Below are 14,307 nucleotides of genomic sequence, written 5' to 3'. Positions count from 1 at the left end.
GTGGCATAGTGGGTAAAGCCGCTGCCTACAGTGCTGGTGTCCCATATGGGTGCTGGTCGAGTCCTTGCTGCTCCACTTCTGATCCAGCTCTCTGCTATGGCCTGGGAAAGCAGTGGAAGATGGTCCAAGTAATTGTGCCCCTGCACCCATGTGGGAGACTCGAGGAAGCTTCTGGCTCCTGGCTTTGGACAAACTTAGCTCTGGCTGTTGTGTGGCCATTTGGGGAGTGAACCAGTGGATGGAAGACCTCTCCCTCTCTGTCTCTGCCTCGCCTTCTCGCTCTGTGTAACTCTGACTTTCAAGTAAATAAATATTTTTTAAAATAACTTATTTACTTTGTGATTTTGTTTCTTTTATTTCATGCATTTGACTCCCCATACTGTCAAAAATGTCTATGGCATAATAAAGCTTATAGCCTTCTATGTTGAAATAATGGGAGAATGAGTGAGTCCTTTATGCAGGAGCAGAGAATGTGGTATCTTTTTTTTTAAGATTTATTTATTTACCTGAAAGTAAGAGTTACACAAAGAGAGAAAGAGAGGCAGAGAGAGAGAGAGAGGGGTCTTCCATCCACTGGTTTACTCCCCACATGGCCACAACAGCTGGAGCTGTGCTGAACCAAAGCCAGGAGCCAGGAGCTTCCTTCGGGTCTCAAAGTGGGTGCAAGGCTCCAAGGACTTGAGCCATCCTCCACCGCTTTCCCAGGCCATAGCAGAGAGCTGGATCAGAAGTGGAGCAGCCGGGACTAGAACCGGCACCCATATGGGATGTTGGCACTGCAGGCGGCAGCTTTAACTGCTATGCTACCATGCCAGCCCCTATGTGGTGTTTTTAGTTAGGTTACTAACTGGCTGTGTGCCTTGGACAAGTTACTGAAGTTTGTAAGTTTGTGTGAGACATACTTAATGGCATAGTGTGTGTCATACAGTTAATGTCCAGTGTCTGCTAGTGTTTACTGTTCTTATTAAGACCTTCCAAATCCTATCTCTTTTTTTAACTTTTATTTAATAAATATAAATTTGCAAAGTACAACTTTTGGATTATAGTGGTTCTTCCCCCCATAATCTCCCTCCCACCTGCAACCATCCCATCTCCCACTCCCTCTACCATCCCATTCTTCATCAAGATTAATTTTCAATTATCTTTATATACAGAAGATCAATTTAGTATATACTAAGTAAGGATTTCAACAGTTTGCACCCACACAGAAACACTAAGTATAGAGTACTGTTTTAGTAGTAGTTTTACCATTAATTCACATAGTACAACACATTAAGGACAGAGATCCTACATGGAGAGTAAGTGCACAGTGACTCCTGTTGTTGATTCAACAATTGACACTCTTGTTTATGACGTCAGTAATCACCCTAGGCTCTTGTCATGAGCTGCAAAGGCTATAGAAGCCTCTTGAGTTCGCCAACTCTGATCTTATTTAGACAAGGCCATAGTCAAAGTGGAAGTTCTCTCCTTCCTTCAGAGAAAGGTACCTCCTTCACGATGGCCCATTCTTTCTACTGGGATCTCACTCACAGAGATCTTTCATTTTGGTCATATTTTTTGCCACAGTGTCTTGGCTTTCCATGCCTAAAATACTTTCATGGGCTTTCTAGCGAAATCTGAATGCCTTAAAGGCTGATTCTGAGGCCAGAGTGCTGTTTAGGGCATCTACCATTCTATGAGTCTGCTGTGTGTCCTGCTTCCCATGTTGGATTGTTCTCTCTTTTTTAATTCTATCAGTATTAGCAGACACTATTCTTGTTTATGTGATCCCTTTGGTTCTTAGTCCTATCATTATGATCAATTGTGAACTGAAATTGATCACTGGGACTAGTGAGATGGTGTTGGTACATGCCACCTTGATGGGATTGAATTGGAATCCCCTGGCACGTTTCTAACTCTACCATTAGGGGTAAGTCCGAGTGAGCATGTGCCGAACTGAACATCTCCTCCCTCTCTTATTCCCACTCTTATATTTAACATGGATCACTTTTGAGATAAATTTAAACACCTAAGAATAATAGTGTGTTAATTGTAGTGTGTTAATTAAAGAGTTCAACCAATGGTATTATGTAGAACAAAAAATACTAAAAGGAATAAAGTGGTAAGTTGTTCCTCAACAGTCAGGACAAGGGCTGATCAAGTCACCGTTTCTCATAGTGTCCATTTCACTTCAACAGGTTTCCTTTTAGGTGCTCAGTTAGTTGTCACCGATCAGGCAGAACATATGGTATTTGTCCTTTTGGGACTGGCTTATTTCACTCAGCATGATGTGTTCCAGATTCCTCCATTTTTGTTGCAAATGACTGGATTTCATTTTTTTTACTGCTGTATAGTATTCTATAGAGAACATATTCCATGATTTCTTTATCCAGTCTTCTGTTGATGAGCATTCGGGTTGGTTCCAGGTCTTAGCTATTGTGAATTGAGCTGCAATAAACATTGAGGTGCAGACAACTTTTATTTGCCAATTTAATTTCCTTTGGGTAAATTCCAAGGAGTGGGATGGCTGGGTTGGGTGGTAGGGTTAATTCAGGTTTCTGAGGAATCTCCAAACTGACTTCCATAGTGGCTTTACCAGTTTGCATTCCCACCAACAATGGGTTAGTGTCCCTTTTTCCCCACATCCTCGCCAGCATCTATTGTTGGTAGATTTCTGAATGTGAGCCATTCTACCCACGGTGAGGTGAAACCTCATTGTGGTTTTGATTTGCATTTCCCTGATTGCTAGTGATCCTGAGCAGTTTTTCATGTGTTTGTTGGCCATTTGGATTTCCTCTTTTGAAAAATGTCTATTGTAGATTCTGGTTATTAATCCTTTATTGGTTGCATAGTTTGCAAATATTTTTTTCCATTCTATTGGTTGCCTCTTCACTTTCCTGACTGTTTCTTTTGCAGTACAGAAACTTCTCAATTTGATGCAATCCCAATTGTTAATCCTATTCTCTTTTCAACTTAACTTTGCTGAAGAAGATCTGTAATTCTTCACATTTGCTATTCAGTCCCTTTTGGGCTGTCTAGACTGACTCAAGATTCTATAGAGAACATTGCATTGGTTACTAAATTCTAGCTTTAATATCAACTATATATATATGATTTTATCCTTATTGATTTTAGTCAGCTTTCCAATTAACATATATGCTGATACAATAAAACACAAGTGAGCAGTTATGAAATAAAGTTTGGGGATTAGTGAAATCAAGTTTGTGCCAGATGTCTGAATTGTTCAGCCTATGGTTGGAGCTACCATGTGCGCTAGAATTATTATCAAGTATATGTCAAAAAATTCTGCTGATTATATATTTTTGGTAATTGCTTTTTCTGGAATACTAATGCATTTTTAAGATACAATGTTTAACATAGTTCTGTTATCTCTCTCTTTGAAGCTTTTCCTTAGTATCTTAGTCTGTTTTTTGCTGGTATAGCAGGATATCTGAGACTGAGTAGTTTACACTGAGCATAAATTTATTTCCCAGAGTTCCAGAGGCTCATAAGTCCGAGAGTAAGGCAGCAGCATCTGGTAAGAGCGTTCTTGCTACATTATCACATGGTGGAATGCAAAAGGGCAGAAGAGGGGAAAGAAAGCCAAACTTAGCCTTTTAAAAATTTATTTTATTTTATTTGAGACACACACGTACAGAGTGAGAGAAAGACAGAGAGAGAAAGATACCCACAACAGACGAGGCCCCCAGCCAGGCCAGAGACAGAAAGCAGGTCTCTCACATTTGTGACAGGAAGCCAAGTGCTTGGTGTATCACTGCTGTGTCCCAGGATACACATTAAGAGAAAGCTGGATCAGAAGCAGAGCTAGGACTTAAATCAGGCAAGCCAACATGGAATATGGGAGTCCTGGCTACTGTACCAAAGGCCCCGTCCCTCAGCCACTCCCTGTTAACAGACTTCATCCACTCAAAAAGCAGACTGTCCCCTGTCCTAATCACTCTTCAAGGTCTCACCTCTTAAAACTGTTGCATTGGGATTAAGTTTTTGATATATGCCTTTTGGAGGACACATTCAAACCCTATCAATTAATAACAACATATCTACCAGTCTTATTATTGAAATGTATTTGGAATATCTTCAGTGTATCTGTGAAATTTTTAAATCACCATCTAGTGTGTATTCTAATTAGGTGATGTTCTCTCTTGTGGCCATTCTTTTTGATTAGCCATTGGATACAGGATGTTTCATTTTCTAATGTTCAGGGAGAACACAATAATACTAAATGTATTACTGACTAGAGGAAGGCCTGTAACAGAGACTCCAAAGATAATGGTGGCTTGTCTCACACAAGTAACAGGACAAGTAAACATTCTCTGTTTCCCAAAGTCATCCAGGGACCCTGCCTAGATGGGCAGCTGTGGAACATGGTCATCTGCATGCTTAATTCTGACTGTGTGTACATGTAGGTTTCAGTCAACAGTAAGAGGAACAAAGTGGGAGGGTCACCTACTACCTCACAGCCTGGGATATTCAGTGGGACATATCAATCAGATTCACTATTAGCTTTATTTGTTTATTTCTGATAGTTTATTTGTTGTATTGGAAATAAAACATATTTAGATTATCAAGTTTTTCTTTTCCTTCCTTTTAGTTAGTTAGGATGAGAGCAAGAGGAAGGGGGACAGAGCTCCCATTTGCTGATTCACTCTCCAATTGCAAACCATGGCCTTGGAGCTGAAGCCAGAAGCTGGGAGCTCAATCCAGGTAGCTTGTAGGAAACCCAGTTACTTGGGCCATCACCAGAGTTTCCCAGGGTCTGCATTGTCTGGAAGCTAGAATCGGGCGCTGGAGCAGGAGCCAAAGATTGATCCCATGCACTTGTAACATGGGATGCAGACATCCGAACTGGCATTGTACCTGCCAGGGAAAGCACTTGCCCTTACAGTCTTCTTGAGAAATGTAAGAATAGCTGTACCTGTCTGCTAGGTGAAGGAGGGAACAGATTCTGCTGGATGCCCAGCATTCTCCAATGAGGAATGAGTTTCTATTTAAAAAAAAGAAACTGAGAGTTTACAGAGCACTTTTATGCATGTTTTTTTTTATTTTCACCCAACAAGATTGAATGTATCAGACAGCTGGAATTTCTCACACATATTTCCAAAGTAAAATATATCTCTAAGCAGTCATTATTGAAAGCTTTATGCTACATGTTTGGGGGATTCATAAAGTAATGCCTGAACCCTTGCCTTCCCCCAAAGAGCTTCCATAGGAAATAGGAACTCAGAAAAAAAAAACCAAAAACCAAAAACCAAAAACCAAAAAACAAAAAACAAAAACCAGCTTAAGCTGGCAATTGAAGGGAGGTAAAACAAGTCCCTATAGTTAATTGCCAAGAAAAGGGTGGATATGGAAAATAGTACAGGAATTTAGAAGAAGATAATTTAACAGCAATTTTGGTTGTGGGCTTTGTAGAAAAGAATGATATGAACTGGATTTTGAGAGAATGGAGAGATTTGAAAGGCAAATAGATTGAAGTTATTCCATATAAGGGTAGAAATCTATCTCCATAATTGAAAATGAATCATGATGAAGAATGGGATGGGAGAGGGAGTGGGAGATGGGATGGTTGTGGGTGGGAGGGAGGTTATGGGGGGAAAAACCGCTATAATCCAAAAGTTGTACTTTGCAAATTTTTATTTATTAAATAAAAGTTGAGAAAAAAAATCTATCTCCAACTCCCATAGACAGTGTTTGAGATGAGTGTGGACTCTGTCACAATAAAATTTATTCAATGAATAAAACAAAAGTAAGAAACTATGAGATTTACTAAGGATATATTTAGTTATTGCTTGGGCTGAAATGAAATAATCAAAATGTTAAATGACTGAAAGATAAGGCATTTGGTATATGTTGTAAACACCAATGGGTTTTATAAGGAAAAGTTAGTGTAAACTGAGTCAGATAGCTAACTGCTGCTATTTGCAATAGCTACTGCACGTGGTGGCTTAGAAATGTCTTTTCTTTTTTGCAGAGAAAGCTCTCTCAGACACTTTGTCCACAGGAGGAACCTTATATTGAAATTGTGTATTTTATGGATCACTCCTCTCCTGTACTTTACTTAACCTGAGGGCAGAAAAGATTTGATTGTCTACTAAATATTCACTGTTCACTTTTATAGTATAGATTTGTCACTTGGAAGTGGCTGTCCAACTAGGACCTACATTTTCCAAACACCCTTGAGGATTTCTGAGACTATGGAGCTAGTTTTGGTCAATAAAATGTAGAAGAAAATTATCCTGTTGCCCTCACTCCATGAAAACCTCTGTGGGGTTTTCTGCTTCTGTTCTAACTGTGCCAGCTGGATGTTGATGGGCAGCCTGACTCCATAAGCATACCTTGAGAGTGACATAGATCTCAGAATGGCTGCTTCAGAACAGAACCTCTTTGCTACACTCTCAAACAGAGACTTGACATACTGGAGAAACGGACTTTTGTTATATAAAGCCACCGGGATGTTGTCTGTTTCCTCTGATGCTGCAAGTAGCATTTACTTAAGAGACTAGTTGGTACCAGCAATCATTGTTCTATTGCTTATCTTTTAATGTGCTTAGTAAATTACCTTTCCTATGAAACAATGTAATAAATTATTAAGTAAAGTAGACCACATACATTAGGTTCTTCAAAAAGAAAATACCAAGAATCAATTTTTGGCACTTTTAAATTACTTTATTTGAAATAAGATATTTTTTGATAAATGCGAATATGTTGAATTTATTAATTAATTGAAATAAAAATAGAGTTAATTTTAACACACACATCCTAAGGTGATTTATAAGGTGCAGATGACCTAGGCTGTCAGGGAGAGAACAACACCGAAAATGGAAACATCATTTTTGTTCAACAAGTTGATACGTTGATCTTGTGTCAGTCCATCATGATAGAGATGTGGCTTAGTCTATTTTCTCTCCCTGTAACATAATACCCAAGGTTGGGTCATTTATAACAGGAAGAGGCTTATTTTGGCTCATAATTCTAGAGGCTGGGAAGTCCATGGTCTGGTGGCAACACTTGGTGAGGGCCACCAGCTGCTTCAGCTCATGGCAGAACGCAGAAGGGAAATCTGGCGTGTAGCAAAGAAGCAGGGTTCAGGGGCAACCTGGCTGGATAGAGTCCATTCTGCCTGTAACTAGGCCAGTTCTAGGAAAACAACGATGTAGTCACATGAGAAAAATATTCATTCATCCATGAAGACTCTGCCCCATGACCCAAACACCTCCCACTTGGCCCTGTCTGCCAGCACTACCGCACTGAGGCATTGTTTCCACAGATGAACTTCGGGGGACACACTCAGACCTCAGCAGGACATTTTCTTGTTTCTTCCTTTCGTGGTCTCCATTTTCCTTCCTTGATTTCCCTGCTTCAGTTCCCAGCCTTCCTGCTATCCCTTGCTTCTAGTTGGGGAACCAGAAGCTTCCTGTTAGCTTTGAGATAGGCCATTTTGGGATTCAGGAAACTAACACAGCAGGCCTACAGCAACTTAAAAGGACTTCTCAAATTGACTCTCCTTGGCAGCCTGTACCTCACAGAGCCCATGACCATTCTGCTTTGTGGTGTTTCCTTTGATCCTGGCCCAACTCTTTGTCATTCTCATCCATAATTTTAAAATTCTTTCTCTGCTTTTCAGCTTCTTTCCAGGGACTCTCCCATTATAGATCCACAGCCGGTTTTCCAAGCAGTTGCCCTCAAATATTTAAGGAATGTAGGCCTTGTAGCCCTGTCTGTAATGATCAGCTGGTCAGCTACTCTGATAACTCTCTGTGACCTCCAGTTAGCCTTAACCCAGTTTCAAAATCTGCAGTCCTTCTATTTATTTTCTTTGCTTTTTGCCCACATTTTCTCTTTCTACTCTTTTTCCTTCTCTTAGAAAATTGAGTCAACCATGTCTATTTCATAACCCACCACTGGGTTCATTTCAAAAGTCTAGCCTTGGAATTGAATATTTTAAAAGTTGAATTCTGTGTTCTTTATTTTTACAGTTGATTACTATTAGGCACATATCCGTCGGTGAAGTAGCAATTTCATAGTAGTGGAAATACCTAAGGAGTGAATAATCAAGTTGTCATTCTAATCTGTGAAGCTGGAAAGAGTAATTGAGCAGTAGTATAACCCAGGAACACTGAATACTTTGAAAGTGTTTTAAATGATGATTAAGGATACCAAGCAAGATAAAGCAAATTCTCAAAATAGCAGATATAGAAATGAATGTCTTATAGAAGCTTTTTGATTATGATTGAGAAGTTTCATCATTTAGTTGGATGATGCCATTATCCAGACAAGTAATATTTACCAGTAGTGAAAAAGAATAGTTGTAAAAAATAATTCTGCCACTAGGTGGGTAAATTGCTTTACCTTGATGAACCTTGATTTACTAACCATCTATAAAATAGAAATAGTAACTGCTCATTCTACCTAACAGTATTGTTATGGAACTGATGAAATAACATATAAGGATACTTCAAAATGTTTATGGAAAATGGAATTAAAAGACAAGTTTATTTTGAGGTAAAAATATTGAAAACCATGTAAAAAGGTTTTCAAATTATTCATGGAAACTACATACCAAGGAGAAACTATGCATGGATTTCAGTATTTTTTGTGTCAAAATATACTTATCTTTTAATTCTATTTTCCATGAATTTTTAAAGAACCTGTATGTTAGAGTTGTGAATGTCATTTCTGCATTTCATCTTCCTGTCTTGCACTGAAGTCTACACATGCCGTCTTCCAGATTAAATGATGGTATTGACGGCAAAATATGTGCCTTCTGGTCGCAGCACATGGCCCAGCACTGTATTTACAGAATAGCCTTAACAAATATTTGTTATAAATATTGAGCAGAAGTTTGAACTAATGTTGCCTTGTTTCATTCTATTACATAATGTGCTGAGTTAACAACCAGGTGTGACTCCTAAAGTTCAAATAACTTTTGGAAAGTAGGTGGATTATAAATTCTAAGCAAATTATTGTCGCTCCCCCTCTTCATGGAGGAACGACACTAAGCCCTGCCTAGGCTTCATATCCGAGTCACGGCACCATTATGTCGCTCCCCCTCTTCATGGAGGAACGACACAAAACCCTGCCTAGGCTTCATATCCGAGTCACGGCACCATTATGTCGCTCCCCGTCTTCGTGGAGGAACGACACAGGACCCTGCGCTGTTCTTTCGTCTGCTCGGCCCTCCCCGGGTTTGCTGCTGGTTCTTCCCGGGTTGGCTACTGGTCCTTCCCGGGTTGGCTGCTGGTCCTTCCCGGGTTGGCTACAGTCCCTTCCACCTCCGTGGAAGGGCGGTTCCCCCTGGCCACTTTCCCCACTTCCGCAGGGGAGCGGCACACCGCTGGCCGGCTCTCTCGGGGGCTGCACAGGTGTTCCCCTTAGATGTTCCTGGTGCATGCCGTCTCTCTCCTCCTTTATAGTCCTCTTCCACCAATCCCAACTCTGCTACCCACACGCCGAGTATGCTGCTCTCCTCCAATCAGGAGCAGGTCCCACAGTTTATTGGTTGAACTGGAGGCAGCTGTGTAGAAGCTGTTTCCCTTCTCAGCGCCATATTGTGGGAGAGCAGATGCATAGAATAAGTCTTAATTCCAGTAACTTAGTCTAGTCCGAGTTGCTCCCAGTTGCTCCCCACAATTATGATATTTTGCACCTGAGGTCTCAGATGACGTTAGAAAGAGCTTTGGAACTGATTAGTGTCCTTCAGTTGGACCCCATTAAGGTAAAGGGGCTGATCTCTGGATCCTACAGTGAACATTCATTGGCTACAGACTGTTCCTAAAGAGGGCATATAAACCTGAGCAATTTCTGAAGTGCAACTCAAGAGGGAGCTCCAGCAGCCTGTGTTCCTAGCTGCAAGAGGAATGAGCACCTAGGGGTTCTGAGAGAGACTGGGTACCTTGGCCACCACTGTGTCGATACTGCTCACCTCTTACATCATCCAGAGTGAACTGCTTTATGTAGTGAGCATCCACAAGCAACTGGAAGAAAGGAGAAATCTTTACAAAGGAAGATCAGTAGTGTGAAGTACTCAAGGAGCATACCACTTACTTCATTTCCTCTTGAGGCCACAACTGGTACTTATCTTATATTTTATTACTCATTCTAGATCCTTCTCGCTGTCCAATTCACCCTGTCCCCTACCTCTCTTCCAGAAGGAGACTGACCACAATGTCATTTCACTTTGCTTCATAGGCAGGACTTTCCAATGGGAAATGCTGCCTCTGTCCAACATTACTTTCAATTGGGTAGCAAATTTAATCTAATTCTGTATTTTTTTTTTTTTTGAGAGGCAGAGTGGACAGTGAGAGAGAGAGACAGAGAGAAAGGTCTTCCTTTTGCCATTGGTTCACCCTCCAATGGCCGCTGCGGCCAGCGCACCGCGCTGATCCGATGGCAGGAGCCAGGAGCCAGGTGCTTTTCCTGGTCTCCCATGGGGTGCAGGGCCCAAGCACTTGGGCCATCCTCCACTGCACTCCCTGGCCACAGCAGAGGGCTGGCCTGGAAGAGGGGCAACCGGGACAGAATCCGGTGCCCCGACCGGGACTAGAACCCAGTGTTCCAGCGCTGCAAGGCGGAGGATTAGCCTAGTGAGCCGCGGCGCCGGCCTAATTCTGTATTAAATCAACAAACTCCCAATACTGAGTTCTCTGACCTGCTTGTGTTGGTGACTTTTGGCCTCCACATTAATATTTTAATTTTATTTCTCAAATAATCAGAACTTGGCTGGAAGGGCATTGTTCAGTGATAACCTCTCCAGGCCACTGCATCTCCATAAGGAATTAGGCTGCTGTATATGTTTGCTAGCAGTGTTGGTGATATCTGCTGATACAAGACACCTCTTCTAGTTCTTGTTGAGATGTAGAGTGATGTGGCCTTCAGTGCAGAATCCTGTCAGTTCTTTCACCACAGTGCTTTATCAGCATTTGGGCAGTACACTGTTCCTGTCCTGTGTGTTCTCAAAGCTTTACAGAACATTCAGTGAATTTGTCCTTTGAGTGTTTATCACACTTTTATTACTCTCCTCCCTCCCTCAGATTTTGGATCTGAACCAAAGGCAAATATGTTGTCAGCCACCTGCTCAAAGTAGCTTGTTTTTTCCAGTTTAGTCTGTTTTTAGGTCAAATTTCTCTATCACAAATCTCTTATCATAGGATGAATTCTTTGAAAGGTAGTTTCTTGGTCTCTGAGGGGAATCAGTTTGGTGAGTCACACCTTTAGTTTGCCTGATGTGCCCTGAATTCATACCTCCTGTCTGAATCTCAGGTTAGCCACTGAGCTTTTGAGAGCCATCCACCACATTTACTTCAAATTCTGAAAAGTACTAGGCAACTGACCAGTTATAATCTCAAAGTATTTATATTAGTGTGAGATGTAGCCCTAAACTGAGTCAAAATTAGTGAGTGGAAAACACAATGTTACAGTGGTTAAAAAAAATGAAATCTGGTCATTTGCAACAAAATGGATGAATCTGGAAAACAACATACTTAGTGAAATAAGCCAGTCCCAAAGGGACAAATACCATATGTTCTCCCTGATCTATGAGAAGTAATAGAGCACCTAAAATGAAATCTGTAGAAGTGAAATTGACACTTTGAGAAGGGATAACTTGAGCTACTCTTGTCTTGACTCTCAAGGAGCAGTTTAGTTTTTTTTTTTTTTTTCCGGTTTTCTCTTCATACTATTTGTTGAACTCTTTACTTAACGTAGAGTTAATCATATGTTTATAAAGTGAATTGAGATGGATTTCAGTAAAAACTGAGTTGGAATAAGAGAGGGAGAAGGAAGTTTGTAACTGTAAAGCTGTTAGTTCTGTGTACATTCCTACGGACTTAATTCTAAGGGTACAATTTAAAAACTTGCTATGGGACTCCAAATCTCATTAAGCTAGGTGTTAAAAATGCCATCTTAATTGTTAAGTAATCATATTAAGTGTTAAAGTGAACATATAGATAGGATTAAGTGTTAATGTGATCACATAAATTAGATCATGTGTTTGATAATAATAATAGAATTAAAAAGGAGAGAGAATGTTCCAATATGGGAAGCAGTCCACACAACAGACTCATAGAATGAAAATCACTTTAAGTAGCACTCTGACCTCAGAATCAGCCTTTAAGGCTTCCTCGTCTGGCTAAAAAATCCCATGAGAGCATTTTAGGCATGGAAGGCCAAGACACTGTGGGAAAAAAATGTTCTACTTGAAGGATCTCTGTGAGTGAGACCCTAGTAGAAAGAAGTGGCCATTAAAGAAGGATGTACTTTTCTCTAAAGGGAGGAGAGAACTTCCACTTTACTTATGGCCTTGTGTAAATACTGATGGAGTCTTTGGATTCAGAAGGCTTCCATAGCCTAGGCAGCTCATGTCAAGGCCTCTGGTGATCACTGACATCATACATAAATACCTTGTTAAATTAACAATAGGAGTCACTGTGCACTTACTTCCCATGCAAGGCTTTTGTCCTCAATGAATTGTATTATAAGAGTTAACTGTAAAACAGTTCTGACATTTTGTGTGTGTGTGTGTGTGTGTGCGTGCGTGTGTGTGTAAATTGTTGAAATCTTTACTTGGGTTAAAACCGCGCCCTGTAATGCTGGCATCCCATATGGGTGATGGTTTGAGTCCTGGCTGCTTCACTTCCGATCCAGCTCTCTGCTATGGCCTGGGAAAGCAGTAGGAGATGGCCCGAGTTCTTGGGCCCCTGCACCCATGTGGGAGACCTAGAAGAAGCTCCTAGCTCCTGGCTTTGAATCAACTCAGTTCTGGCCATTGTGGTCATTTGGGGAGTGAACCAGTGGATGGAAGACCCCCCCGCCCCGGCTCTCCCTCTCTGTAACTCTGTCTTTCAAATAAATAAAAATAAATATTTTAAAAAAAGAAAAAAAAAGATAGAGTTGGTATTCTGTGTACAAATCTAATTGAAATCAATCTTAATGGAGAATGGGACTGGGAAGGGAAGAGGGAGGAGGAGTGAGAGTGGAAGTGTGGGTGGGAGGTGGGTATGGTGGGAAGAATAACTATATTCCTAAAGTTGTACTTGTGAAATTTGTATTCCTTAAAAAATAAGCTAAAAAGCAAAACACAATGTTGTGTGGCCAACGTGTTTTCACTTAGTTTTTTATCAGTTGTAAAAATTTCCATCACTTATTCTTTTCCTGCTTCTTAGCCTTCACCTCCTTTTTTTTCATGTTGTTTTTGGCACTTCCTATCTGAAGTTGCATCTGAAATAAGTATTTCACATATTGTTCTCATCCATAGCTTACATCCTCTTTTCCAGGCAGCACTATCTCAAAGAACATCACAAGGTTAGAGAGATAACCTCCACCTAATGTGGGAACTAAATAAAACTATGTTGTGATGGAGCGATTGCTATTTTTTCCAGGATGGCTCCATGTATATCTTTCGAGATGAACTAAGGAATTGTTTCTTTTTGAAAGCAAAGTAAATTCATTTCAATGTATTTATATTCCTTAGGAGAAAACTCCCTAACTGCTCCAATAAATAATCCCCAAATTTGAGTCAGTTTTATTTATCCCTATCAAAAATGTCAGTGTGGGTTGTATGACTATCATGCCTAGGTGTGGCATTGTAATGTCAGGTTCCTTTTCTTCTTCTTTTTAATGTTTTTCATTGTATTGGGAAGGCATATATATATATATTATATATATATATATATATATATATGATAGAGAGATTTTGTGTCTGCTAGCTTATTCATCAAATAAATAACCATAACAGTGGGGGCTGTGGCCAGACCAAAGCCAGAAGCCTGGGACTCAGTCCAGGTCCCCCACCTGGGTGGCAGGGACCCATGTACTTGAATCATGGCCTGCTGCCTTCCAAGGTGTGCATTAGCAGGATTCTGGTTAGAAGTAGAGTAGCCAGGACTCAAATCAGGTATTCTGGTATGGGATGCGGGAGTCCCAAAGTGATGACTTAACCACCGTTTCAAATGCCTACCTAGGTTCCTTTGTTTCTAGCAGTGCTTTCTGTAGAAAGTGGAAAATAGAAAAGAGAAAGGAATCAGGTTTGTCTCCACCAGTACTCATGTTGAGACTTAATTCGTTGATGTGATGGTGGGACCATCAATAGGTAATCAGGTCTTGGGGGCAAGAAGATGCGGCCATTAATGTGGTTCTTATGACAGTGGATTTATTATTGCAAGAGCGGGTTGTTAAAAAGTGGACCTGGGCCGGCGCCGTGGCTCACTAGGCTAATCCTCCGCCTTGAGGCACCGGCACACCGGGTTCTAGTCCTGGTCGGGGCGCCGGATTCTGTCCTGGTTGCCCCTCTTCCAGGCCAGCTCTCTGCTG

General features: G+C 40.9%; 1 long non-coding RNA gene across 2 annotated transcripts in view; it reads left to right on the top strand.

Moving 5' to 3' along the window:
- The window catches only part of LOC108178230 (uncharacterized), a 194,473-nt gene that overhangs the window by 88,122 nt on the left and 92,044 nt on the right, over positions 1 to 14,307 (top strand). For both annotated transcript variants that reach the window (XR_011381237.1, XR_011381238.1), the window contains one exon: positions 3,426 to 3,517. This is a non-coding gene — a long non-coding RNA (uncharacterized lncRNA). The remainder of the gene's footprint in view (positions 1 to 3,425; positions 3,518 to 14,307) is intronic.

The sequence above is a fragment of the Oryctolagus cuniculus genome, chromosome 13, assembly GCF_964237555.1.
Source record: "Oryctolagus cuniculus chromosome 13, mOryCun1.1, whole genome shotgun sequence".
Taxonomy (NCBI): domain Eukaryota; kingdom Metazoa; phylum Chordata; class Mammalia; order Lagomorpha; family Leporidae; genus Oryctolagus; species Oryctolagus cuniculus.
This window is presented reverse-complemented; position numbering and strand designations above follow the sequence as displayed.